At 42.2% G+C, this 27681-nt stretch overlaps 1 long non-coding RNA gene across 1 annotated transcript; it reads right to left on the bottom strand.

The window, feature by feature from the left end:
- Positions 1-22898: 22898 nt before the first annotated feature.
- Positions 22899-25680, bottom strand: LOC141415645 (uncharacterized). The gene is made up of 3 exons (XR_012440629.1): positions 25587-25680; positions 24863-25025; positions 22899-23122 (listed from the first exon to the last, which is right to left on the bottom strand). It is a non-coding gene; the product is annotated as an uncharacterized lncRNA (long non-coding RNA).
- Positions 25681-27681: the final 2001 nt, after the last annotated feature.

Raw genomic sequence — 27681 nt, 5'->3', positions numbered from 1 at the left:
AGTCTGTGCTTTCCACCTGGCTCCTCTCTATCTCTGTGTGCTCAAATGTCTGGCCAATGCTCTTTATTATCCAGATAGCAGGTGTTGGGAACCATAAGCCACAGTCCGACAAGGTCACTGTGGCTTAGTGGCATTCCAACAAGGTCAGAATCTGCAGGTGCACCATGTCTCTGTCACAATGGGAAGGAACGATAAATGGTTTCCCTTGACTAAAAAAGAAGTTTATACTGAATCAAGGACACTGGCAGTAAGAATGCAGGGTGGCAAAAACAGAAAAGTTGTTACTAGGTCAGAGTGTTTTTGATGTTTAAGTCTCTTCCTCTTTTGTATAAAACTTGCTGAGAAAAATAAAATTTTGCCAGTTGGTCACCAGCCTTCTGGTCATGTGTCTTGTCATTCCCTTCCTGAGTGAGTGAGTCCTTCCATGTGTCTCGTCTGTTCATTCCTTTCCTGAGTCCTTTTGGGTCAAGGACCTCTACAATCCCAGCAGGCAGGAAAGGATTATCTCTTTGTCTCATACCAGTTCTGCCAGACACAGGTACTTCCCATGTCCAAGACTGAAGGGATCTGTGCCATCCCCCTTTTCCTTCTCCTTTTTGAAACAGCTCCTTCTTACTAAACAGATCAGAAGTTGGACTCAAGAATAAATTTTAAATAAGCAAAAAATAAAGCAAAGAAAAATTAAGAGAAAGTTCACTGTTTTCATTACTACATCATGTAGTTAATGTTCACAATAGGTGAAACCTGGTGATTTGACAAGGACGAACAATTTCTAAAATAATAGAATATATGCAGGAGATATGTTCCAAGATTCCCAGTGGGTGCCTAAAACTGCCAATAGTACCAAACACTGTATGTATTTTTTTCTTATACATACATACCTACAATAAAGTTTAATCTATAAGTCAGGCATCATTCTAATAAGATAGAATGATCGCAGCATGTCATAATAAAAGCTATGTGGTCTCTCTCAACTGCTCCAGAGTGGGTAGCAAGACAGTATGGATATGTTGGGCAAAGGGATGATTCTTGTCCAGGGTAGAATGGAGCCAGATGGTACAGGATTTCATCTTGCTGTTCAGAACAGCAATTTAAAACATACCAGTTGTTTACTTGTGGAATTTTCTTTCTTTCCTTTTCTTTTTTTGAGAGAGGGTCTTGCTATACAGCCCCAGCTATATTTGAATTTGACATTCTCCTGCTTCAGCCTCCTAAGTGCTGAGATTACAGGTATGTAGCACCTCACCAGCTTGGAATTTTTCATTAGTATTTTCAGACTGCAGATGGCTGTGGATAACTAAAACAAAGGAAAGTGAAGCCATGGATGAAGGGGGACTATTGCATACAGATAAAGTGCTGCACTGCATGTATCAGTTACAATCAGTTCTTTTGTAGTTTCTTAGAGTGTAGCAAGATATAGAGGAAAAATCATTCACTTTGAGAATTAGAGCCACAACTTTGTGTGTACTATGGTGATAATAACACCACCTAACTCTAAGGATTATTGTGCTGAAAAAGATGTATGAAAGGGCCTAAACATAGTCCCAGGCAAGTAGTCGGCTGTATATAGATACATATGTGTATATATATATTTTTTTGTGGGGGGGGGACTGGAGTTTGAACTCAAGCCTTCACACTTACAAAGCAGGTGCTCTCCGCTTGAGCAACACCTCCAGCCCATTTTTTCTCTGCTTATTTTGCAGGTGAGGGTCTCTTGAACAATTTGCCTGGGCTGGCCTCAAACTGTGATCCTCCTGATCTTTGCCTCCTGAGTAGCTAGGATTACAGGCGTGAGCCACCAGCACCTGGCGAGGAGCCCCTCTTTCTTCTTCTTCTTCTTTTTTCTTTTTTTGCCAGGGGGAAGGGGAGTGGTACTGGGATTAGAACCTCAGGCCTCATGCTTGCTAGGCAGGCACTCTACCTACCACTTGAATCACTGCACCAGATCTATTTTGTGTTGAATATTTTCAAGATAGGGTCTCACAAAGTATTTGCTCAGGCTGGCTTCAAACCAGAATCCTCCTGATCTCTGCCTCCTAAATAGCTAGGATTACAGCAGTAAGTCACTGGTGCCCAGCTCTCCTATTGCTTAAGTTGAACTCTTTCCAAGAACACAGATGTCCCTTTTAGCGTTTTTTGAGTCTGTCGTTGAAATAACCAATGGAAAAGCCACAGTACTGTTTGCTGAGCTGACCTCCACTGAGGAAGCTGAATGCATTGGTATAAACCATGAGTTATCAGGCAGTGGAGGGAACTCCGCTGATGCTGAACACCTAATAGCACAGCACAGCACCTATAAGATGCTGCATGGCTGCAGGCATGGTTGTACACACCTGTAATCCCAGCATTTGGGAGGTTGAGGCAGAAGAACAAGAGAGTACAGAGTCATCTGGGCTATATAGTGAGACTCTGTCTCAAAACAAACAAGCAAATAAAAGAGATGCTGCAGATTTTCGTCAAGCTCATCTTGGAGTTTATCAAGGGCTCTGAAGCAGGGGTGGTCTTCAATCATGAGCTCCCGCAGGAGGTCTATATCCTCTGTCACTGCCTCCTAGTGCTCAGCACAGTGACGTTCAAGACAGACTTGTATAATCGATACAGCAATGTGGCATTGGTGGCCTACCTTGGCACCATCACCAACACTTGCAGCACCATGAACTAGTTTGTGAGCAAACAGGTGAGGCATTGGCAAGTGGATGTGAGGGTTTTTTTTCTCATGGGGGAACTGAGGCATGAGGCACAGGGGTCAGGCAACTGTTCAAATGGGTCAGGAACTACACTCCCTTAGAGAAACTGCTGTCATTAAAAATGGGGAGCAGCCCCTCAGCACCCCTAAAAACAGGAAAAGAAACACTACATTTAAGCCAGGCTGTTACTTTACAGAGAAAAAAGGCAGTTGACTAACTTGCCTAAGCAGCACAGCTGGCAGAGGATAACCAGAATCTGAGGTGCCTGAATCATGGCCTGTGTCAATGCTGCATGGATTCGCAATGTATGCAAAATCACGGCTCCACCGTAAATCTCTTTCACATAGTCATTTTGTGAAAGGAATGGCCCTGGGTAAGATGTAGTTACTAAACTGTAACTCAACCTGTATACTGGAAGAAGAACCAATTACCACCCTCAGCACCTAATGACCACGGGGCAGGATCTTCCAGTTGCTGGAGCACAAACTACCCTGGGAACTGGAAGTTTACTTTGCATGATGATTGGTGTTGGTTGCAGGTAACTAAGCAGCCGTTCTTGGGGGCCACAGGCCATTGTGAACCTAGGTCACTGTGGATCAGAGTCTAACCACAAGAAAACCTAAGTGGGCAAAGCATTTTTTGAAGACCAGTAGACCCTTTTTCAGCCCCTTTTTTCCTGCCTAGAAAATCTTACTTTCTAGGGGGGAAGGGGCCGAGGGAGAATGATGGTGGGGGTGAGCCTAACAATAAAAGTGTTAAATAAAAAGAAAACAATGCATCAATACTGATCCCACACCCCCTAAAGAACTTATTATCTTGGACCCATTTTTAAAATCTGCTTTCTCTAGGAATGCATTAACGTCCTGTGTCTGCTTTGAGTCTGTGTAGAACACTATATTCCCACCCTCACCCCCACCTTAATAAGCCTGTGCTTAACTAAAAAGCCAGAAGGCATTTAATAAATGAATGCAAATCAAGATGCTGAAGATTAGTTTATTTAAGCCCCTCTACTTGAGACATTTACAAGTTGATTATGTGATTTTTTTTTTCTTTTTATGACTTAAAAATACATCCTCATTCAAGGTAGGAAGGACATGTTTTTCCTATTTGCGCTCTTACTCAAAAAGGTTAAGTCACGTGTCCAAGATTACCTAGTTTGTATTTTAGGATTGAGTCAAAGATTCTGTCTATAAACTCTGATGCCAAAATTCTTTCAGTGCTATCATTCTGTTTCTGAGGAATTAAAATCTAAAGGCCCACAGTGAATGTTTGTTGAATGAAACATTGAAATAAAGAGCAAGAGCTAATGAGATGTGAGCTAGAAAAAAAAGTTGAAAGTTTTTTCCTTAGGGGGAGAGGTTAGGGGCATGGCTCAAGTAGTAGAGCACCTGCCTAGCAAGAGCAAAATCAAGTGCAAACCCCAGTACTGCCAAAAAAATTAATAATAACAATATATGAAAAATGTAATATATGCTTCTAGAAGAAAAAGGATAGAAATATGGAAAAAATAACAATCACCCATAACTCCAGCACTTAGGCGTGATGACTTTTGATCTTTTGGAACATAACATTTCCCTGCTTTCCTGTTAGCGTATCTATTAAGTAATACATTTTCATAAAAGTGGGCTCATATTTACGCTTGTTATTCTGTAGCTTGCTTTTTCCATTAACTATTTCGTGAACATTAAATATTCTGCAGCTGTGTGACCTGATTGGATGTTTACCCAGCCACTCTCATGCCTCTAGTCTAAGCAATGTGATTCTTTAGTTGGATATATCGCTCTGATGACAAAGACTCAAAAACACATGAGGAAATACCAAACAACCTGGGGTTGAAATTTAGAGGATAGTAATATTATCATCCATTTAAAGATCAAACTTAACTAATACATAACCAAGGCTAATTCACTTTGTGGACTGACATAAAGTTCTTTTAAGAGAAAACCTTCCTCACCGGTGGGGTGACTCAAGCAGTAAAAGTGCCTCTAGCAGTTGTGAGACCCTCAGGTTAAACTCCAGTGCTGCAAAAATAAAAGAAAAAGAAGTCCTTAGCCATGCGCAGTGGTTCACGCCTATAATCCTAGCTACTCAGGAGGCAGAGATCAGGAGGATTGAGGTTCCAAGCCAGTGTGGGCAAATAGTTTGCAAGACCCTATCTCAAAAAAACTCATCAGAAAAACAAAAACAAAAACAAAAACAGCTGGTGGAGTGGTCAAGGTGTAGGCCCTGAGTTCAAACCCCAGTAACCCCAGTATCAAAAAAAAAAAAGAAGAGCTGAGTGTGGTAGCATGGTGGTATATGTCTATAATCCCAACTACTCAGGAGGCAGAGGCAAGAGGATTTTGAGATCCAGACTAGCTGGGCAAAGTTAGTGAGACTCTGTCTCAAAAACAAAATAAAGTTAGTCATGGATGCTCAGGTCTCTAAGCCCAGCTATGTGGGAGGTGGAGCTAGGGAGATGGAAATTCAAGGCAAAAAGTAGTGAGACCCTATTTCAGATAACAAGGCAGGCAGGGTGACTCACATTTGTAAATCCCCCTTTATGGAAGTAGGAGGATTAAGGTCCAAAGTCTGCCCTGGGAAAAAACCCAAGACCCCATCTGAAAAATAACTAAAAGAAAAAAGGGCTGAGGGCATGGCTCAAGTGATTGGGCACTTGCCTATTAAACACAAGTCCTTGAGTTCAAACCCCAGTTCTGTCAGAAAATAAAAATTAAAAAAGGATTGGAAAAATTGCTCCCTAGCACCTCAGGGTAGAGGGGGAAGTAAGTAAAAAAGGTCATTCATTTATTACAATGTGTGCTCAAATGACCAAAGCAGCCAAGGTACTGGGGCTCATACCGGAGAAATCAGTGATGCTTGCTAAATTCTAACTTGTAACTCCATTGTAGAAAGCTAGTAACTGGGTGAGACTCACTGTCCAAGAAAATCCTACTGCCAGCTTTCACTCGTTCATCTGAGGCAGCCCAGAGGTAGGGAAAGTTCGGGACTCATAGAGAATATATGACTTAGTGTTCTTACATTGCAGATTGGCAATGCCCTGGCCCAGGGATTGCCCTCATCTGGTCCAGGGACCAGCCATGCCTCTCCCCACTCATTGATTATTGGAAGGTAATCCACCTGATTCTGCCCTTCCCATAGGTTAGTGTAAGTTTTAAAAGCACCAGGTAAAGAGAAGCATGCTCTCTGCCTGCAGATTCCACCTGGGCCCACCATGCTTCCTTTTGTATTTCCCTTTCCTAACTTTTCATAAACTCCATTTACACCCAGGTGTCCTGCTATGGATTCTTCCAAGTGGGACACAAGGACTTTGGAAGTCCTCTGATCACAGACTGCACCGCTGCTGTTAACATATCTGAATCAAAGACTTCCACAGCAGCTTGAAGATTCCAGTTAGGGAATTTCAAATCGCAGGTCTAATTCATAAATCAAAACATCATCTTTCAAATGTTCTGTGGAAGTGTGAACAGAGCAGGGCACTTTCTAGGCTTCTACCTGCTGTCTCCTAGCAACACACATCCCTGCACTGATCTCTGGAACTACTTGGTAGCATGCATCCCCACAGGCACACAGTTCCACTGCCATGATGAAGTCCAAGCTTAAATTACAGGTCCATAGCAATCACAAAAGGACTTCTCAAACCACCTCCTCCTCCCTCAGCATGGAAGCCACGCCCCTTCCCTTCATGCACTTGTAAGAACTTCAAAGATGCACACACACACACCTTGAGACCACCAGATTTTTGGCAGTTCTCCAACAGGTGAACAAATGAGGCTTATAAGCAGTCCATATTTGTGTGTTTGTTTTATGGAGGTGAGGGGGAGGTTCCGATTAGGGCATGCATTCTGTGTCTAAACTGGATTTTTAATGTATTTATGTTAAAAAATAATCTGACTCTCTCATTCATAACACCATTTCCTATGAAAAATAAAAATCAAGAATTGAAGGATATTTCTCAGCAAAGTAATAGAAGTAACACCTCTCTCTGTCTCCTGCCTTCACACACAAATATACACAGCTTGGAGCATACACCTAAATGGCCGAGGACTCTCACTTTGTGGGTCAGTTTCTTTTGGTCAGAGACACAATCTGCTTCAAAATGACAAAGCTTGTCATTTTAAGAGAAAGACCAAATAAGTGGCAATGGCAATCTAGAATAGGAGGACAGAGATTGCATGCAGATGCATGCTCGCACACACACACACAAATTCCACCTTTCATAGGACATATTTGCTTGTTGTTGTTTGAGATAGGGTCTCACTTTGCAGCCCAAAATGTCCTTGAATTCTCATTCCTCCTGCTTTCTGCATGTACCATCTCAGCAGGGTCATAGCATGTTTTTTTGTTTTGTTTTGTTTTTTGGTACTGGGGTTTGAAGTCAGGGCGTACACCTTGAGCCATTCCACCAGCCCTTTTTTTGTGATGGTGTAGTAGGGAGGAGAACTAAAAAAAAAAAAGCAACATTTCTGATAATGTAGCAGGGGGAAGGGATAGTGTAGCATAAAGAATTGAAGTAGCACTGGGAGAGAAGTAGCCAATAGAGTTACATGCAACCATACATGGATTAGACTTTGCTTTTTGCTACTGTAACCTGCTTGCAAGGGTATAAAAGTTGAGATCCTTTGTTCTTGGGGCTCAGCCTTTGGACATGGGTCTGCTGAGTCTGTGCTGGAACAATAAAACTTCACTTCCCGCTAAATTATCTCAGTGTCCTGTATCTCAGCTTGAGATTCCCGCAACATTTCTTGGGGTCTCATCCAGGATTGTAGAGATGGTGATTTGTCACCTCCCTTCACCAGGGTGCATCCCCAAGACCACCCGGAGAAGATCCAACCAGGTGCCAATGCACAGTTTGATCCAGAGGGAGAATCATCCTCCCAGCAAGTTGGGGTGAAGGCCTCAGATGCACAACGGAACCTGGTGAGGTGCAGGAACCAGAGAGGGGAGGGAAGCACTGCTCATCAGACTGGTAAGAGCCCAGGTTCAAATTCAGGCCTGCCTCAGGAGGCAGAAGGGGAGACTGATCACCTCCCAGAGACCACTCAGGTTCAGGGAGCAGGGTGGAAGTACTGTGCTATGTGAAAGTGCGTAAGACACCTCCAAGAGTTAACAGAGGTTTGAAGTTTTCCTGGGAAATAGCCACACTGAGGTTAAGGGATGGATAACAAAAATTCAGTTCCAAAGAGGGAGACTCACAAGAGAACAGATGCATCATCCACCATTCCACTGGATTGCCCTCTGGGTAAAATTTAAAAGTTTTTTATTTTTTTGAGAGTGCACTCTAGTTGTGTGTGTGTGTGTGTGTGTGTGTGTGTGTGTGTGTGACCTGTAACTGAATGGACTGAGAAGAAAACTTGACATGAGCATGGCCATGTCAAGGACCTTTGCGCTGCAAAGGCACTGCCCCAGCTTAAAGGAAGCGGACAAGGTTCAGCACAGCTGCCTTGCGTGGGAAACAGGATATGTTTACTTTTAGAGAAGGACAGTCAGAATAGACTTTCATTGGACATATGAAACAACTTAACATAGCATCCTTGTTCTTGCTGACTACGTGACTTGAGAATCTAACTTGACTTCCACATATGCATTGTGTAAATAAATGCGCTTGGATACACAGTGGGCTGCCAGTGTCTCTCATCAGGAGCCTTGGACCCACCGGATCCCAGCTTTTCTCCATGCCTGTCTTTGTGTCTTTTTCTTAATCTACAGTCACCTCCAGTCAGGTCAGTGGACTTGCTCATGCTGGCTGTGAGATGTGTGTATGTATATCAATTTGTTTAAAGAACTGGGCAAAATTTAATTTGCTCCTGGAATTCCAGCTCATCTTATGCATGCTTAAGTTGACATTTTTTTCTGGCATACTTAATTTATAAAACTTTTAAGTGTGTGTGTGTATATGTGTGTATGTGTAAGCATCTTCAAAATGGTTCTTAAACTGCTGTTATAAAATTAATGTGATATTCAAAGTAACAGAAAAAGAGTGTTTTAAAGATCTCTGTTATAAACTGCTTAGGCTTTTTACATATGAATATGTAATCATCTTGAGGATGGTTCTTATTATAAAGTAAATGTAAAAAGTTATTACTCTGTTCCACTGTTACTTTTAAGAAAGCAGGATTTCAAATTTATTTCAATCAGGTCTCACTAGGATGCAGGCATTCAGGGGTTAACACTCTGGCTTAGACCAGAGGAGGAAAAAAAAAGAAAAGAAAAAGAAAGGCAGTCCACAGCATACAACAGGAATCTTAAAATTTGGGTAGTTAAAAATGACCTTAGCCTGTTTCATTCTGTCATAAATAAATTCTAGGATTTAAGTCTCTCTTATAATACGTGGGTCTATTAACAAATGGGCTTTCTATAAATATTTTTATACAAAAATAATTTTAGGTTGTTTCTTTCTGGTTTTTTTCATACAAATATAAGGTTCTGAGTTAAAATGTTTTATGAGTTATTTTCAACAAGTAACATATATATATGGTATTAAAGATACGGTTTTTAAAAATAAAAGGTTAAAAAATACTTAAAAAAAGAAGGATAAAGACAAGCTCCCCCAGGGGATACAAAATAAGTTGTCATAAAGGTACAGAGTAAGTTGTCATAAAGGTACAGACTAAGTTGTCATAAAGGTACAAAGTAAGTTGTCATAAAAAGATGGAGCTTATAAATGCCTATGTAAGTGATTAAGTTGACTAAGATCCAGTTACATTAAAGGTTTTGCAAGGTCAAAATTTAATGTACTGATGTTAAACTAAAACTTAATTCTCTAAGCACATAACAAGAAAACTCTTTATTATATTGTTCTTAATAACATTTATAAAAACTGTCTTAAAAATGTTTTTTGTTTTGTCAAGATAACTGTCAAAACTTTTTTTTTCATTTTTCTTTTATTATTCATATGTGCATACAAGGCTTGGTTCATTTCTCCCCCCTGCCCCCACCCCCTCCCTTACCACCCACTCCACCCCCTCCTGCTCCCCCACCTCAATACCCAGCAGAAACTATTTTGCCCTTATCTCTAATTTTGTTGTAGAGAGAGTATAAGCAATAATAGGAAGGAACAAGGGGTTTTGCTGGTTGAGATAAGGATAGCTATACAGGGCATTGACTCACATTGATTTCCTGTGCGTGGGTGTTACCTTCTAGGTTAATTCTTTTTGATCTAACCTTTTCTCTAGTTCCTGGTCCCCTTTTCCTATTGGCCTCAGTTGCTTTAAGGTATCTGCTTTAGTTTCTCTGCATTAAGGGCAACAAATGCTAGCTAGTTTTTTAGGTGTCTTACCTATCCTCACCCCTCCCTTGTGTGCTCTCGCTTTTATCATGTGCTCATAGTCCAATCCCCTTGTTGTGTTTGCCCTTGATCTAATGTCCACATATGAGGGAGAACATACGATTTTTGGTCTTTTGGGCCAGGCTAACCTCACTCAGAATGATGTTCTCCAATTCCATCCATTTACCAGCGAATGATAACATTTCGTTCTTCTTCATGGCTGCATAAAATTCCATTGTGTATAGATACCACATTTTCTTAATCCATTCGTCAGTGATGGGGCATCTTGGCTGTTTCCATAACTTGGCTATTGTGAATAGTGCCGCAATAAACATGGATGTGCAGGTGCCTCTGGAGTAACAGTCTTTTGGGTATATCCCCAAGAGTGGTATTGCTGGATCAAATGGTAGATCGATGTCCAGCTTTTTAAGTAGCCTCCAAATTTTTTTCCAGAGTGGTTGTACTAGTCTACATTCCCACCAACAGTGTAAGAGGGTTCCTTTTTCCCCGCATCCTCGCCAACACCTGTTGTTGGTGGTGTTGCTGATGATGGCTATTCTAACAGGGGTGAGGTGGAATCTTAGTGTGGTTTTAATTTGCATTTCCTTTATTGCTAGAGATGGTGAGCATTTTTTCATGTGTTTTCTGGCCATTTGAATTTCTTCTTTTGAGAAAGTTCTGTTTAGTTCACATGCCCATTTCTTTATTGGTTCATTAGTTTTGGGAGAATTTAGTTTTTTAAGTTCCCTGTATATTCTGGTTATCAGTCCTTTGTCTGATGTATAATTGGCAAATATTTTCTCCCACTCTGTGGGTGTTCTCTTCAGTTTAGAGACCATTTCTTTTGATGTACAGAAGCTTTTTAGTTTTATGAGGTCCCATTTATCTATGCTATCTCTTAGTTGCTGTGCTGCTGGGGTTTCATTGAGAAAGTTCTTACCTATACCTACTAACTCCAGAGTATTTCCTACTCTTTCTTGTATCAACTTAAGAGTTTGGGGTCTGATATTAAGATCCTTGATCCATTTTGAGTTAATCTTGGTATAGGGTGATATACATGGATCTAGTTTCAGTTTTTTGCAGACTGCTAACCAGTTTTCCCAGCAGTTTTTGTTGAAGAGGCTGCTATTTCTCCATCGTATATTTTTAGCTCCTTTGTCAAAGATAAGTTGCTCATAGTTGTGTGGCTTCATATCTGGATCCTCTATTCTGTTCCACTGGTCTTCATGTCTGTTTTTGTGCCAGTACCATGCTGTTTTTATTGTTATTGCTTTGTAATATAGTTTGAAGTCAGGTATTGTGATACCTCCTGCATTGTTCTTTTGACTGAGTATTGCCTTGGCTATTTGTGGTCTCTTGTGTTTCCATATAAATTTAACAGTAGATTTTTCAATCTCTTTAATGAATGTCATTGGAATTTTGATGGGAATTGCATTAAACATGTAGATTACTTTGGGGAGTATCGACTGTCAAAAATTTTTGATGCTACAACTTAATACACAAATTTGTCAAGACAACAAGAGTTTATTAAAACACAGAGAAGCAGGAGACAGCTGAGCACAGGGAGTACTGCTGCACTGATATGGGGGTTGAGACAGATTTTCTTATGTAGAGCAAAGAAGAAGAAAAAACTCAAAAAGGAGCACTACACGGGAGGTAAAGACCTCCAGTTTTTATTGGCGTCAACAAGTGAAGATGTTAGTCCTATACCTTCCACATGGCAGGCAGAGGGAATATTTGGCCTGGGAGAGCCAGATTGGGCTTGCTATTTTAGTCAACCTCCATTGACTACAGGTTGATAGGATCTTGCTGTATGCCATGAACCATCTGTTAATGTCAACAATCTGGGATGTGAATCCTTATTAATATCTGACCCATGATTCTTGGCCATTAGGTTTCCTAACCCCACACTTAGTCCCCATAAATATTTACCTGTGTTCTCTTATAATTTTTGTCAGGGTTTTAACTATGAAGGTAGCTGAGTCATGTTTTTTTAAGAGTTGGTTTATGTTGGGGTTGACAGTGAGGACAGCCATGTTAGGATTAGACCCCCTCCACCTTGCAAGTGGCTTACTAAAAACTCCCCACCCAACCCCAACTGACAAAGAGACAGTTGTTAACCTTTATCTTCCAGGATGGATGCCCAGAACAGTTGAGCAGACAGTGACTTAACTACAACTTATCTTTCTTGGTTGCCCAGTAATAGTATCCCTTAGTGACCTTCCTGGTACTTTTCCACTAGCCCCCTATATCTAGCCCAAGCCTGTGTGTAGTGATAGGCTCTAGCTCTCTTTCTGGGGTCTCCCTCCACAGGGCTCCTGCCTGAACAATAAACCTGTACTGGTGTTTGAGCCATCTCTCTGCCTCTTCCGTGCCACTTATTTTCTAACAGTTTATGTAAAATTTTCTAGATGACCTCATGGTTAAACACTGTTGTCTTGGGTGATTCTAATACAGTTGACACCCTATATGTGTATGTTACTGGGCTATTTGGGGTCACTCTCACTGTTCTTCCCCTCTACAACTGATAAAAAAAATCTAAGATTTTACTTCAAAAACAACTAAATTAATATGTATATGTAACCCCATAGAGCTGTGATGCTATTGCTGGTTTCTTATACTAAATATTTATGTTTTTCAATTATATCATACCTTCTAAAATACAAAATTTAGATAAACACAGTAACAAAAAGTTAATACTGTTCTGTTAGTTGCTAAATTGTCCATCAAAATTTTAACCGTGGCTCTTGTAAGTTTTTGTCATTACAATTCTAATCCTTCTGGGGCATTTACAATCAAGCCCATAAAAAATGACTCTAATAAGTGCTTATGTGTCAACCAGGTTAGTTTTTTAGACATCTGCTTTTGTTGGATTTTGTTTTGTTTTGTCCTTGTCTAAAAACACATTGCCTAAGGGCTACTCCTTTTAAGCCTCTTTGTTGCTCAAATTTGGCCAAAAGAGTCTAGTTGGCACTGACTCCCACCTGGTTTGCTCATTATTTCCCCCCACAACGTGGGACCAAAACCAAACAAACAAAATCCAGGAAAGAATAAATCCTTATGATGAAGAAAGAAAATGACCAATCAAGAAAGATCTTCAGTTTATGGCCATACCATCCTAACTGTGCCCAATCTCATCTGGTCTCAGAAGCTAAGCAGGGTCAAGCCTGATTAGTACTTGAATGGGAGACAAATATTCAGAAGAGGCTGCTCAGAGACAAACAGTTTGGAGACATAGGGGAATGCCGTTAAAGTTCAAATGGATTAAATGGATTCACTCCTGCCAGACCTCTCAAAAACAACCAAAGCCTAGAGGATTGAAGAAATGGTTCTTATACATATGTGGCTATCTGGCATTAAAGCCCTACCAGACACAAACTCATATTTTTTAGACAGTGTTTTCTACTTAAGTACAGACAAAATTACTTATTTTTACTGGCTCTGAGCATGTCCTTGGATACTTAAAGATGGTGGTTTTATGCCACAGTCCAGCTGCAGCAGGGGCTCCAACTCTGGTCTTGGGTGCTTGAGCGGCAAAAAGTGACACGAACTCAGGGTTGTGCGGGCAGCAATGGTGCAGTTTATTTTCTGAAGAGAGTATTTAAGCAGTGCAGAAAAGCAGGAAAGAGTACGTGTCAGTCCCCAGGTTTCCCTTGACCTCTGGACTGGGATTGGCTGTCATGTTGCTATGACTATGAGCCCAAGTGCGGAATGTCATGTTCTCAGACGGGTTTTCTGGTCCACACAGAGAGAGAACAGGGTTGTTCAGCAACTATCCTTTTGGACTGTTGCAATCTCTCTTAGGGCTGTTGCACAAAAGCTACATTGACTCCACTCCTTTCCAAAAGGCTTTGGGGGTCTGAGGTTTTCCCACAGTTTTAACTTTTTTAAAACAACATGTTTTCTTGGACATATGCACTGATAATATATTGTTGCCATGGTAATTCTACTCAGTTAAAAAAAAATCTGGTAAAAGAACAAAATGTCCAACCATTAAAACCCCATTGGAGGGGCCCTTTTGTTGTTAGCTTGTCTACTCCCACTGCAGTTAAACTAGCAGAGATTGCTTCTTGGATCCACCACAGTCAAGTCAAGCCAGCTTCTCTCCAGTGGGAATGCATCCCTGATCCAGCTTCACTGTGTAGGATCACCCCCAAAACATCAGAGCCCTCCCTCAGTCAGATTCCACTTCCCAGGAAACAGCTGGGACCACAAATAGCAGGACAACAACCCTGCTCTGTCATCCCTGGATCCTAGATAGTCTACACATGGCAGAAGCTTGAGGAGTCAACTCTCCAACTGGACAAACAGACTGTTTCTATGCCAATTATTTTGCTGTAATGCATCGTCACCCCTTGTATCTCTTGCTGTAGTTCTCACCGGAGTCTTTGCCATAAGTTTGGCAGAAACCACCCCCGCCAACTGGACTCATGGTGAAAAGTTTTTATTTGTTCTCTTCTACCTCTTTTGGGCAGGATGCATAATTACCATTTACTGTTACTGATGCAGTTTCCCTTCATGGCCCCAGAGCCCTCCTCCTGTGACCTATATATGCATACTACTTGGGCAGGGAGTGTTGTCACTAGGACTTTGCTTTTCCATACTTACTATTCCTGTGCAGGCTCTGTCATCAGGTCATGCACTCACAACCATACCTCCTATCTAGTGTGTTCCCATGGTAATCAGCATATCTGCTTCAACCCCACTTACATCCCCTGGGGGCAATGGTTAGAGATCAGGAGCATCCACAACCCTGGGAAACTTGTCAGCTGCACCCAGTGTTTAGCTCTGATAAACCAGTATCCATGTTCTTTGATGCATGTGCAGCCATAGACTAAAGTGGATGTAGAGGTATAGGCTGAGGCTGTGGAGGCCTAGCTTGGGAAAGAGCCTATATGTCAAATGATAAGTATATGTGCCGGGCAGACAACTCTTGGCCATGTGGTGATGTGGACTCTTATTATTGTCCTTATTGGGGTTGTATTTCATGGGCTATATGGCAAAGTGCAAAATACGAAGTCCTCCTTCACAAGAGGATAACTGCCCCTGACTGCACCCCAGGCACCTGTAACCCTGTACATTTCACTGTACTTAAGCCATCCGATTGGACACAGGGACATATAATTAGTATAAGGATAGATAGAAAGGGCCTTGACCCTAGGACTCTGATTCACCTCAAATTTAGTAACTGATACCCATGAGAGTTCCTCATACCAAATTTATCACTCCTTTTTTGAGGAGATGAGGAGTGAATTTTCATTCTCTACCAAGGCCAGAAACTTGTTCCTCTCACTGGCTGAGTCTATAGCCCAGCCACTGAATGTCACTTCATGCTATGTTTATGGGGGGACCAACATGGGGAGACCACTAGCCTTGGGAAGCCAGGGAGCTGGACCCACAAGAGCCTTTTAATGAGACTGCTTTCTCAAAACATAGGAAAGGCATCTGGCTCCTAAAAACTTCCATCATTGGAAATTATTGTATCTCCCTCTCAAAAGGTCAGTTCTCCACCCTGGTGCGGGATTTAACTTGTTTAGGACAGAAGTTTTACAATGACACTACCAAAGAGATCCAATGGTGGGGAGCTCCAAAACACACAGAACCCCAGCCCCACCCACTGGCCAACTTTTCTAATCTCTGGAAAGATTGGAACAATCTTACCACAAACATAGAGTGGTGGGCACCCAGTGTTCTGTATTGGATCATGGGAAACAAGTTTATATGGTGCTACCTAGCAGCTGGTTTGGGTCTTGCATGCTGGGCTCAATCACACCATCATTTTTCTTGCTTCCCCTCAGACAAGGTAAAAATCTGGGAGTCCTCATATATGAAGAAAGATTAAGTAGACAAAAACAGGGTGCCTTACAAATTGACAATTGAAAAGATATCAAATGGCTTCCTGAGTGAATAATCCAGTACTATGTTCCTGCCACTTGGGCAAAAGACAAGTCCTGGAGCTATCGCACCCCTATATATATGCTAAACCACATCATCAGGCTGTAGGCTGCTGTTGAAATTATAACTAATAAAACAGCCAGAGCTCTCAATTTGCTGGCAAAACAAAGCACTAGAATCGAAACAAAGCACTAAAATGCACAATGCCATCTATTAAAACCACTTGGCTTTAGACTGTTTGCTGGATTCTGAGGCAGGGGTTTGTGGAAAATTTAACCTGAGCAACTGCTGCTTACAGATTGATGATGAAGGAAAGGTCATAGAAGAAATCACAGACAGAATGATTTCCCTGTCCAGACTTGGAGAGGATGGGATCTCAATGACCTATTTGGAGGATGGTTCTCTGCCTTAGGTGGATTCAAAAGTCTGACAGGGGCAATGTGTCTAATCCTAGGAGCACGCTTAATATTACCCTGCCTGGTCCCCCTGGTACTGCTGTCTATCAGGACTATTGTGGAGGCCACTATAAAAAGGAAAACAGCCACCCATATAATGATGCTATAAAAATACAAACCCCTAGATCAAGATGATGCTCTTTGACCCTAGGTGGGTCTGAGCATCAAAGGGGGCGGATAATATAGTAGGGAGGAAAACTGGAAAAAAAAAAAAAGAAACAGACAATTTGTGTTCTGATAGTGTAGCAGGGGGATGGGATGGCATAACAGAGAGAGAAAACTTAAAGAATTGAAACATGAAGAAGGTCACGTAGCCCTGGAGAGAAGTAGCCAATAGAGTTACATGCAACCATATATGGATTAGACCTTGCTTTTTGCTTCTGTACCTGCTTGCAAGGGTATATTAGTTGAGACCCCTTTGTTCTCGGGGCTCAGCCTTTGGACATGAGTCCACTGAGTCTGTGCCAGCACAATAAAACTTCGCTTCCTGCTAAACTGCCTCAGTGTCCTGTATCTCAGTTTGAGATTACCGCAACAATGGGTATTTTTCTGATAGGGTCTCTCAAACTGTTTGTCTGAACTGACTTCGAACTGTGATCCTCTTGATCTCTGCCTCCTGAGCAGCCAGGATTACAGGCGTGAGCCACCAGCACCCAGCAATAGTATGTATTTTATGTCTGAAAATGTTTAGAGAGCTTATATTTCTACTTTTTTAAGCAGAATGCGTAACAAAGAGAAAAATTTTAAAAACAAAAAGCAAGCTGGGCACTGGTGGCTGGCTCACGCCTATAATCCTACTTGGGAGGCTGAGATTAGAAAGATGTGATTTGATGCCAGCCCAAGCAAATAGTTTGTGTGACTCCTGTCTCCAAAATGACCAGAGCAAAATGGGCTGGAGGTGTGGCTCAAGGGGTTAGAATGCCTGCTTTGCAAGCACAAAGCCCTGAGCTCAAACCCAGTCCCACGGGGAGGGGAGCAGAATGCTGTGTCTCCTAGCAGTGGCTCAAGTATTATCATCTGAGCTTCATGCCAGACTATCTCATGCTAGTCCTGCAGCCTGTGAGAACCCCTAACCTACAATCTCCAAACTGTGAGGTCACTCAGACTGGTAGCAAATCCTGCAGATAAGATCCTGGGGAAAAAAGCCTTCCTTTCTTGCAACTCCTTTCCTTGGCTCTGTGGGGTTCTGTCTTCCCCATGGGAATGAGCAGTTTCCTCAAGTCCCTCCCACTCCCTCACCCCCTGGCACCTTTTATTTTTGGCTGATTCCCAGGTCTCTCAGCAGATGGTTAGTAGCCACAGAGGTTTAACTGACTTCTGGCAACAACAAACCTCATGATTAGTCAAAGGCACATCCTAGAAGTGGCTATAAGCTTGAGCTTTAGAAATGTGTAGAGAAAGACACTGCAAGTGAGATAGGAATGCAAATCGATCAGCTCAGAGTACATTACCAGGTTACCAAACACCTGTTTTCCATGATGTCCCAAATAATAATACACTGCATTCCAGAGGCTCAGCCAAGTGTGCAGCTTTGTGTGGGGTACCAGTGGAGATGCAAGAGAGGTAGGTAAAAGTCATCATCTCTGAACTCAAAAAGCTCAAAACACAGACACTCCCTGGTGGTCTGGTGGTCAAGGATTCAGCACTCTCAAATATGTACTTTCTGAGACCTTTGTCATGTCATGTTCTCTGTGTGTGTGTGTGTGTGTGTGTGTGTGTGTGTGTACGTGACTGATTGTTCACTACAGACTGCACAAGACCAGCTAATCACCAGTCTGCCAGTCTGCTACCAACACAGCTCTTTGAAGACACTGTTCATTTCTTTACCAGGTCATGTACTCACCCTCTACTGCGCTCAAGCTCACACTCTACTTTGGCTCTTTGGCTTCTGTACTCTCCTGTTCCTCCCCAGATACCTTTCTGGTCCCATGGGACACATGAGCAGAAGGCAGGCATCATAATGCTCCAGCACAACACCCATGAGGCTATTTTCACACAACTCAGCTGATCCAGTCGCTTCAAAACCAGCTCCAACCAGCTCTACAACCATTCTTCCCTACATCACTTCCCAATCACCCACTTGTAGAATATTAGCCCCTAAGGGCTTCCTGTTTTCTTTCCCTGCCCTAATCATTCTGAGGAAACATTCATCCCATCAGTCTGAACTACCAGTGGAGTGCTGGGAATTCATGCAACAGCAGTTGCCAGCTGGGTTGCTGCCACCCAGTTCCAAGAAGAGCCTAAAAGCAAAAGGCTGCTGCTTGCTCCCTACCCTTTTGTAAGTGGATTCCTGCCCACAGCTTACAATGTCCCCATTGTCCTGGTGACACCATTTTAGCAAAGTTAGACAGTCTCCTTTGACTAGCATTTGTGGGTTTATGGCATTCCTGGCAAACAGCAGTTCCTCTGGTGTGGGCGAATTCCCAGAATCCCTAGGTTGGCCACATAATACAAACATCAGTTCATATAAGAACAAGGGAGGTCAGGCACTAGTGGCTCACACCTGTAATCCTAGCTACTCAAGAGGCAGACATTAGGAGGATTGCAGTTCAAAGCCAGCCCAGGCAAATCGTCCAAGAGACCCTATCTCAAAAAAAAGGCTGGTAAAGTGGCTCAAGGTGGAGGCCCTGAGTTCAAGCCCCAGTACCAGAAAAAAGAAAAAAAAAAAAAAAAAAAGAACAAGGAAAAGTGGAAGTGGAGAATGGGAGAAAGTAAATTATTAAACAAAAACAAACAACTTGAAGTTTGCATGAAAACTAAATATGAACCTTTATGAAACTGAGTCTTATAAGTTTATATATTTTAATATAAAGCAGAATTACTTTTTTTGTGGTTCTGGGGATCGAACTCAGGGCCTTAGTACATGTTAGACAAGTGCTCTACCACTGAACTATACTGCCAGCCACAGAGTTACATTATTTTAACAGGATATAATAATTTTGATTTTGAGACAGGGTTTCTCTATGTAGCTCAAGATGACCTTGAACACAATCCTCCTGCCTCAGTGTGTCAAGTGCTGGGATTAGACTTGGGCAAGCATGCCCAGTAGATAAATTACTTCTTCTTTGTTTTCTTATGTTTTTTTTTTCTTTTTTGTGGTGCTGGGGTTTGATCTCAGGAACTCATGCTTGCAAGGCAGGCACCCTACCACTTGAGCTATTCCACCAACCCTTAAACTACTTCTTAACAACTATATTCCCAATGATTCAGGAAGCTGAGGCAAGAAGATAATTTGAGTCCAGGAGTTTCAGGGCAACCTGGGCAACATAGTGAGACGCTATCTCAAAAAAAAACAGAACAAAAACACCTCAACAATCATAATTTTTATGTTGATGTGATTTGCCAGATGCAATTACATATATAAATATTTTTAAAGAAGTATTTTAAATGACAGCAAGCTGGCAGTAAAAAAAAAAGTGTCTATCTAGTGACTCGAGTTGAAATGATTTTCTGGAAGGAAAGGCAGCATAGCAGCCAGGTGTCAGTGGCTCACTCCTTTAATCCTACCTCCTCAAGAGGCAGCCATCAGGAGGGTCCCAGTTTGATGGCAGCCCAGGTAAATAGTTCCTGAGACCCTACCTTGAAAAAACCCATCACAAAAAAGGTTTGGTATGGGGGCAGGGGGGAGAAATGACCTAAGCCTTGTATGCACATATGAATAATAAAACAATAAAAAAAAATTTAAAAAAAAGGTTGGTGGAGTAGATCAACGTGTAGACCCTGAGTTCAAACCCTAGTACTGCAAAAAGAAAGGAAGAAAGGAAGGAAGGAAAGAAGGAAGGAAGGAAGGAAGGGAGGGAGGAAGGGAGGGAGGGAAGGAAGGAAGGATGGAAGGAAAGATGGCAGTTATGAGTGTAGCACTGAGATGGGACCTTTGGTGGGAGAGAGATCTGTAAAATGTGTTTCTTACCTTTAGGAGTATAAATCCAGCAGGGAGAAGTGACATGAACACTAAAGGCCCTGTGTACAGCTCTGGGGGTGAACCTCAATGGCAGAGTACATGCTTAATGTGTGCATGGCTGTAGGTATTCCGTACCAAAAAAGAAAACAACAAAACAAACAAAAAAACCATGAACACAGAGGAGAGACTGCTGGGTGATGAAATGGATGATTCCATAAAGCCAGTGTGTGAGGAGCTCCAAGTAGGAGCATGAGGTGTGAGGGAGAGGGTTTCCTGGGCAACAGGAGAACCTGCCAAGACAAGGAAGACAAATCAGGAAATCTCACACAGAGAGCCCTGTGCATCTGGTCTACAAGGTATGTTAGGAGCCTTCTAGAATTTTCTCCCTCCTCCACAGGGTCCACAAACCAGAAATATTTGCTTCTAGGAAAGGAGAGATTATGGAGGTAGACTGGGAATGGTTGTGGGGTAATCAGTGAAGGTTGAGGAACTGATCAATCAGAAGTAGCAATTAGGTTACTGCTTTGGCAGAGAAAGTGGATCAAAGCACAGTGATTGATTAAAGGAAGTGACAGATTCACATCTAGAAGGAACTTCAGAGAACCTGTAAACAAGCAACTTTAACTTTCAAACTTTTTTTTTCAGCACAGGGATTCGAATTTAGGGCCTCAATGCTTGCTAGGCAGCTGCTCTTACCGCTTGAGTCACTCTGCTACCTCTTTATCGTGTGTGTGTGTGTGTGTGTGTGTGTGTGTGTGTGTGTGTGTGTGTGTGTGTGTGTGATGGGTTTTTTTCAAGATAGGTTCTCCTAAACTATTTGCTGGGGGCTAGCTTCAAACCATAATCCTCCTGATCTCTGCCTCCTGAGTAGTTAGGTTTACAGGTGTGAGCCATGGGCGCCCAGCTTTATGGCATTCAAACTTTTTGGTTACCAAACCCTTAGTGAAAATTAGTAAACACAATGGATTAAAGCTAAATTGCTCTGTTTGGAGTAACTGGGAGGAAAGTACCCAGTTCTTCGAGCTTTCAGTTCCTTTTCGACCCTCACAGATCTTGAAGGGGCTTCTTGTTTGAAAAGCAGTAATCTTCAGGGATTGGCGAAACACAACCAACTCCTGTCTGCCACCTGCTTTTGCAAAGAAAACCCTACTGGAACACAGCCATGCCCACTTGATGCTACCCGGCTATTGAGTAATCTGGATAGAGACCCAAAGGCCCACAAAATCAAAATACTTGCCAGCTGGCTCTCATTTAGAGTTCTACTATTCAAGGCATAACCTTTACACTGCACATATTGATTGTCCCTGTATGCTTAAAAAACACATGCTTTGGAAGGTTCTTTTAGGAGTCACTACCGTGGAATTGATAATGGGAGTCAGGAGTTGTGTGATACTGTATAAGTCAAGGGAGAAAATCCAGAAAGAAAAGAAAGGAGAGGCCCAGGGTGTAGCTCAAGTGGTGGAGTGTTGCTTAACAAGTGTGAGGTCCTAGGTTCCTAGGTTCAAGCCCCAGTACCACAAGAAGAAGAGGAAGAAGAGGAAAGGAAGGGGAGCTGAGGATATAGCTCAGTGGTAAAGCTCATGTTTCATGTTTACCTCAGAATCTTGGGATCAGTTCCTAGTACCAAAACAAATAAAACAAAACACGTCCTACTTTTTTTCTGAGACAGGGTCTTGCTTTTTAGCCCAGTCTGGCATCAAACTTAAAAGCCTCCTGCTTCAATTTCCCATGTGCTGGGATTATAAGGATGTACCACTGCCCTGATAAGCATATCCCACTTTTAAGGTTGACTCAAATATCAGGAAAACTCACAAATGAATGAACACCTTTTTACAACACCTACCTTTTAGTCTGAATATCTTAAAAGAGTCCTACAGAAATCTGCTTTGACAATTGTTTATTGTTGCTGTCTTTTTTTTTTTTTTTGCAGTACTGGGGTTTGAACTCAGTGCCTACACCTTGAGTCACTCCACCAGTCCTTTTTTGTGAAGGGTTTGGTGAGATAGAGTCTCGAAAACTATTTGCCCAGGCTGGCTTCAAACTGTAACCCTCCTGATCATAGCCTCCTGAGTAGCTAGGATTACAGGTGTGAGCCATTGGGTGCCAGCTTGTTTGTTGTTTTTAAGTTATAGCATTCTGTATACTGAAGTGTTTCCCTAAAGGGATTTTTTTTTTTTTTTTGGTGGTACTGGGGTGTGAACTCAGGACTTCACCTTGCTATGCAGGTACCTTACTGCTTGAGCTACACCTCCAGACCATTTTCCCCCCTCTGGTTATTTTTGAGAGAATCTCAGTTTTTGCTCAGGCCAGTCTGGACTGCTGTCCTAATTTATACTTCCCATATAGCTTGGGATGGCATGTGCATTCTATCATGCCCAGCTTTTTTCAGTTGAGATAGGGTCTCACAAACTTTTCTCCCTGGGCTGAACTGGAACCTCAATCTTCCCTGGAACCTTGATCCTCCCAATCTCAGCCTCCCAACCGTGAGCCACAGGGTGCTGGCTCCTCAAAGCAATTTTCTGTCAAGTTTGTTTTATGAATGGCTTCATTTTTCTTTTTTCTTTCTTTCTTTTTTTTTTGCAGTTCCTTTTTCCTATTGTAAACCTTGAGTCACTTACCAAGTATTTAATATTCTGAAAGTAAATCATTAACAGTTATTCTCCAGAAGGTGTTATCATATTACCTTCCTGTGCTCACAAGCATATTTTCTTATAAGGTAAATTTATACAAACTTTATTTTAACTCTACTGGTCTGATAATGATATTTCTAGATTGTTTTCTTTCTTGCTTTCTTTTCTTCCTTTCCTTTCTTCCTTTTCTCCCCTTTTTTCTTTCTTTCTTTTCTTTCTTAGCACGGCACTGCCACTGGATGGTTGATCCCAAGTCCTTGTCCTACCGACATTGATGATTGAAGACTCTGGAGCAGGAGTTAAGAGTAAAACAAGCACAAAGTTTATTGAAAGGATAGCAAAGCACCCTAACAGGTGGGACTTAGTGAAAATGCTAAGTCAAAGAATGGCTGAAGTCTATCTTGAAACTACATTGGTAACTGAATTGCCATCTAATTAATTTCTCACTGACCCTGACCCACCCTTATCAAACGGGACATTCCAGGAGGGTCTTGTCCATTCATCCTGTCCTCAAGGCCCGCCATTTACATTTTATGACTCTTTACGTTTTATAACTCCCTTTGCTATCTTGGTAGCAAGTTTGCTGTGTTACTTTCCTTGAGGAGCCTGTTTCTTATCCCTTTGGATGTTTCCAAAGGTGTTTCCCTATCTCCCTTAGCTAGGAGAAAGACCTCTATATTTTCTTATCTTGGTGAAGGGACTGCTCCTAAGACTTCTTACAAGTTTACTTTTAAGGGTGCCTTCCTGTCTCTCTTGTCTAAGACAAAGTCACTTCTGCCATTTGCTCCCCTCACAGCACTTTTGATTTATTTTTCTTCGTTTTGTGTGCTTGTGGTGATAGGCAGGATAGAGAGACAAGAAAGTCTGTTTGGGCAGGTGGGAAATAGCAGTGGTAGTAAGACAGATGGAGGCTCTGTGTCTAACAAATACATGGCATAGTGATTGACACTGGATTGTAGGGGGTCTGCATCCCTGTTCTCCTACCTAGTACCTATGTCACTTTAACCAAGTGGCTTAACCACTCTAAGCTTCAGTTTGCTCACATGTAAACTGAGATACTACTTGGCCCTGATGGCTCACACCTATAATCCTAGGTACTTAGGAGGCTGAGATCATGAGGATCACAGTTTGAGGCCAGCCTGGGCAAATAGTTGGGGAGATCCCCATCTCCTAAATAACCCAAGCAATATGGACTAGAGGTGTGGCACAAGTGGTTGGAGCACCTGTTTTGCAAATGCAAGGCCTGAATTCAAACCCCAGTCCCACCAAAAAAAAAAAAGTAAAAATAAAATAAAATGAGATACTACTAATAACAGCACCCAACCTTTGAGAGACTTACTTACCTAAAAGACATAGCACAATACCTGGCAGGCAGTAAGGGCTCATTATTAATTACTGATATTACTACAGGACAAAAATGATAGACAAGTGATGTTTTGTCTGGCTAGGATAGAAAAGCCAAGTTTTAATTGTAAACATATGTGCTAATAATGTTTAGCAAATATTTATATATCTCAAATACCTATACAGTAAAAGGAATTATTAGGCCACCTGGAGTACTATTAATAATTTCAGGGAGTCACATTTCTAGGTGAAAGTTCACAGAGGAATATCTGTCACTGCAACAAAAACTAGAGCAAAGTTCAGAGCTACCCAGAGTGGTCATGAGACCAGTCACCTTTCAGCACCATGAGCTGGATGTACAATTTTAACAGGAAATGACTCAAATCTGGAGCAAACTTAGTCCCATGCATAATGAAAGGTTGTGCAAGACAAAAATGATCTGTGTTAAGTGTCACCCTTGATGGATGAGGCAAGATATATTGCTAAAGAGGCTGGTGTGCCATTGTCTCTGCAGAGGTCAGGTCATCACTCTGGCTGGGATGCAGCTCAGTGGGAGAACACTTGGCTAGCATGTGGGAGGCCCAGGGTTTGATCCCCAGCCCTGGAGGCTTTCCACATGCCCTAGACACCTTCCCCCAAAGGTAAAACACCTACCTTTGGGTTAAATCCCAAAGTATATTTACCTGAAACCTATGAGAAAAGAAAACCTTTCTCTAGTGCTCTGAGCTCATGATCCTTCTTTCCTAGACTGTCATTGAGGTCATCCAAGTATGGGTGAGGTTCCCAGAGAAGAAATGTTTCCAAACTTCCCAGGAATTCAGGAGTGGCTGGAATTGGGACTGGGAACTGAGAGACACAGGGATTAGAGCACAAAGTCAACTCATAAAATTGAGAAGAGTTAAGAATCATAGTGGCACAATGGCACACACCTAAAATCCCACCACTTATGAGGAAGGATCGAGGGCTACACACTGACTTCCCAGGCAGCCTGGGCTACATAATGAGACCCTGTCTCAAAGGAAAAAAGTAAAATCAAGTAAGGGCTTCCGGCATGGCTCAAGTGGTAGAGTGCTTGACTAGCAAGCAGAAGGCCTTGAGTTCAAACCCCAGTACAATAGAAAAAACAAAATGAAAAACAAATAAACCAAAAAGCCAAATAATCTTCTCAACTGGGCACACATCTGCAATCTCTGTACTGAGAAAGCTGAAATACAAGGATCAAAAGTTCAAGGTTGAGCCCCATAGTGGTTCAAGAGTTCAACCTTGAGATGAGTAGTAAAATCCTATCTTAAAAAAAAATCACCTTCTGAAATCAATCAACAACATATTAGGAAGTGGTGTAGTATAGAGGTGCGTGGCCACTTTTTTTTGTGGTACTAAAATCTGAACTCAAGGTCCCACACTTACCAGGCAGGTGCTCTATTGTGGAGAGTGGAGCACAGCTATGTCCAATAATCTACAGGCTGAGTTAGCATGGCCCCAGCTGCAGAAGGGAGCAAGGGCAAGTGCAGCACAGCTGCTTTCCTAAGATGTTTATATTCAGAGGGTAGCAATGTCATGCCCGCCCCCAGAACTGTTGCCACACCTCTTTGTTTGCCAAGGTGTATGATAAACTCGCTGGAGGTGGAGGAGGCTGCTGACTGTTGGCTGCTGCGGCTGTTGCTGCTGTGTGTGTCTCCATCAGAGCATGCAGCCCACCTAACCCTAGCTTTCTGCATCTTTTGTCACTGAAATCAGATGGTGGGAGAAGTTAACTCAGAGGGGGTGAGGGTAGATGTTGGTGAGGCCACCAAAGGGTCTGTAAGTCACATGAAGAAGTTTGAACCACAGGCCCCAAAAGGGCCTGAGCTTGTTTTAGAAAGATTGCTCTGGCCATTGTGTGTCTCCATCCAAGCACCCAGCCCAACTGACCCCAGCTTTCTGCATGTCTGTCTTCTATCTTTTGTCCTTTCTTCATCTCCCATCATTTCCAGTTAGGTTCGTAGGACAAGCCTGTGCAGCTCATGAGATTCTACTTGAGACATTCCACCAGCCTGTGGAGTAGCTTTAAAGTCAGACAGATCCTACTTTTTTTTTTTTTTTTCAGTACTGGGGCTTGAACTCAGGGCCTACAGCTTGAGCCACTCCACCAGCCCTCCTTTTTTTTTTTTTTTTTTTTTTTGTGAAGGGTTGTTTTTGAGACAGTGTTTTGTGAACTATTTACCCAGGCTGGCTTTGAACCTAGGTCCTCCTGATCTCTGCCTCCTGAGAGGCTAGGATTACAGGGATAAGCCACTGGCACCCAGCCAGATCCCACTTTTAACACTAGCTTTCACCTTTACAAAATGGCTATGTTCAAGGAAATTCATTGCATCATTGGTTATAGTAACAAATCACTAAATATATTAATATTTAGTCCTCCAATAGAGGACTAATTAAATAAATTGTGACATAACTGTATGGAAAGCTATCTAAGTGAAAAAGCAAGAGAGAAAGCAGTGCATGAGGTTCACAGCTGTGGTCCCAGTATTCAGGAGGCAGAGGTAGGAGAATTGCAGCTCAAGTCCAGCACAGGCATAATTAGCCTGAGATCCCATCTAACAATTACACTGGAAGCCAGAGGACTGGGAAGCATGGCTCAAGTAATGGAGCACTTGCCTAGCAAGCACAAGGCCCTGAATTCAAAGAACAAAGAAAACAGTGTATATAGACACCATCCTTAGTGGAAAAGGGGGAGGGCTTTTATTTCATATCTTCTTTGGAAGTAGCATATCTCTGAAAGAATATTTAAGAAACTAGTAAGACTACCTATGGGAGGAGAAGTAGATGGCTGAGAAAAAAGATTGAAAAAGAAACTTCATGCTTTTTCAGGTTTTAAGCTGCACTGTTACCTGTTCAAAATCAAAACAACCATTTTTGTTTATTGAGACAGGGTTTTGCTCTATAGCCCAGACTAGCCTTAAACTCTCTATCTTCCTCCCTCAGCCTCCTAGGTGCTGTGACTACAGATGTATACCTCCACACCTGGCTTTAAAACTACCATTTTTAAACAAAGCTCTCAAGGGTTAAGTTCCTTCTGTTGTGACATTAGCATGTTTTCAGTTGGCAGATATGATTCTCCTACGGGGAGAATGGGTGTTAGGAGACCATGGATAAGGAAAGACGAAAATCTAAGGAACTTCATTCTTGGATCTCCAAGGTTGTCATTGGTCATAGGCCTTGGAGAAACCGGGAAGGTTCTGAGCCCCAGGGTAGGATACCGGTGCCTGGTCAGAACCCCTGGGATGCTGGATGGACAGCATGTCTGCTCAAGTTTGCTCCCTTCTTGACTACACAAAAAACAACAAACAAACAAACAAACAAAAAACTAGGCAAAAGCTTCAGGCACTAGCCTCTCTCTTGCTACCAGGTTCCTCCAGAAGGAAGAAGTCCCTTGAACCCAGGTAGGCTGCCTCGCTTTTTTGTCTCTTACAGATGTGGGCAGTTCTCAGTCAATCTCCACTGATTCCCCTCTGGAATGTAC

Source organism: Castor canadensis, chromosome 13 (genome assembly GCF_047511655.1).
Source record: "Castor canadensis chromosome 13, mCasCan1.hap1v2, whole genome shotgun sequence".
Lineage (NCBI taxonomy): Eukaryota > Metazoa > Chordata > Mammalia > Rodentia > Castoridae > Castor > Castor canadensis.
This window is presented reverse-complemented; position numbering and strand designations above follow the sequence as displayed.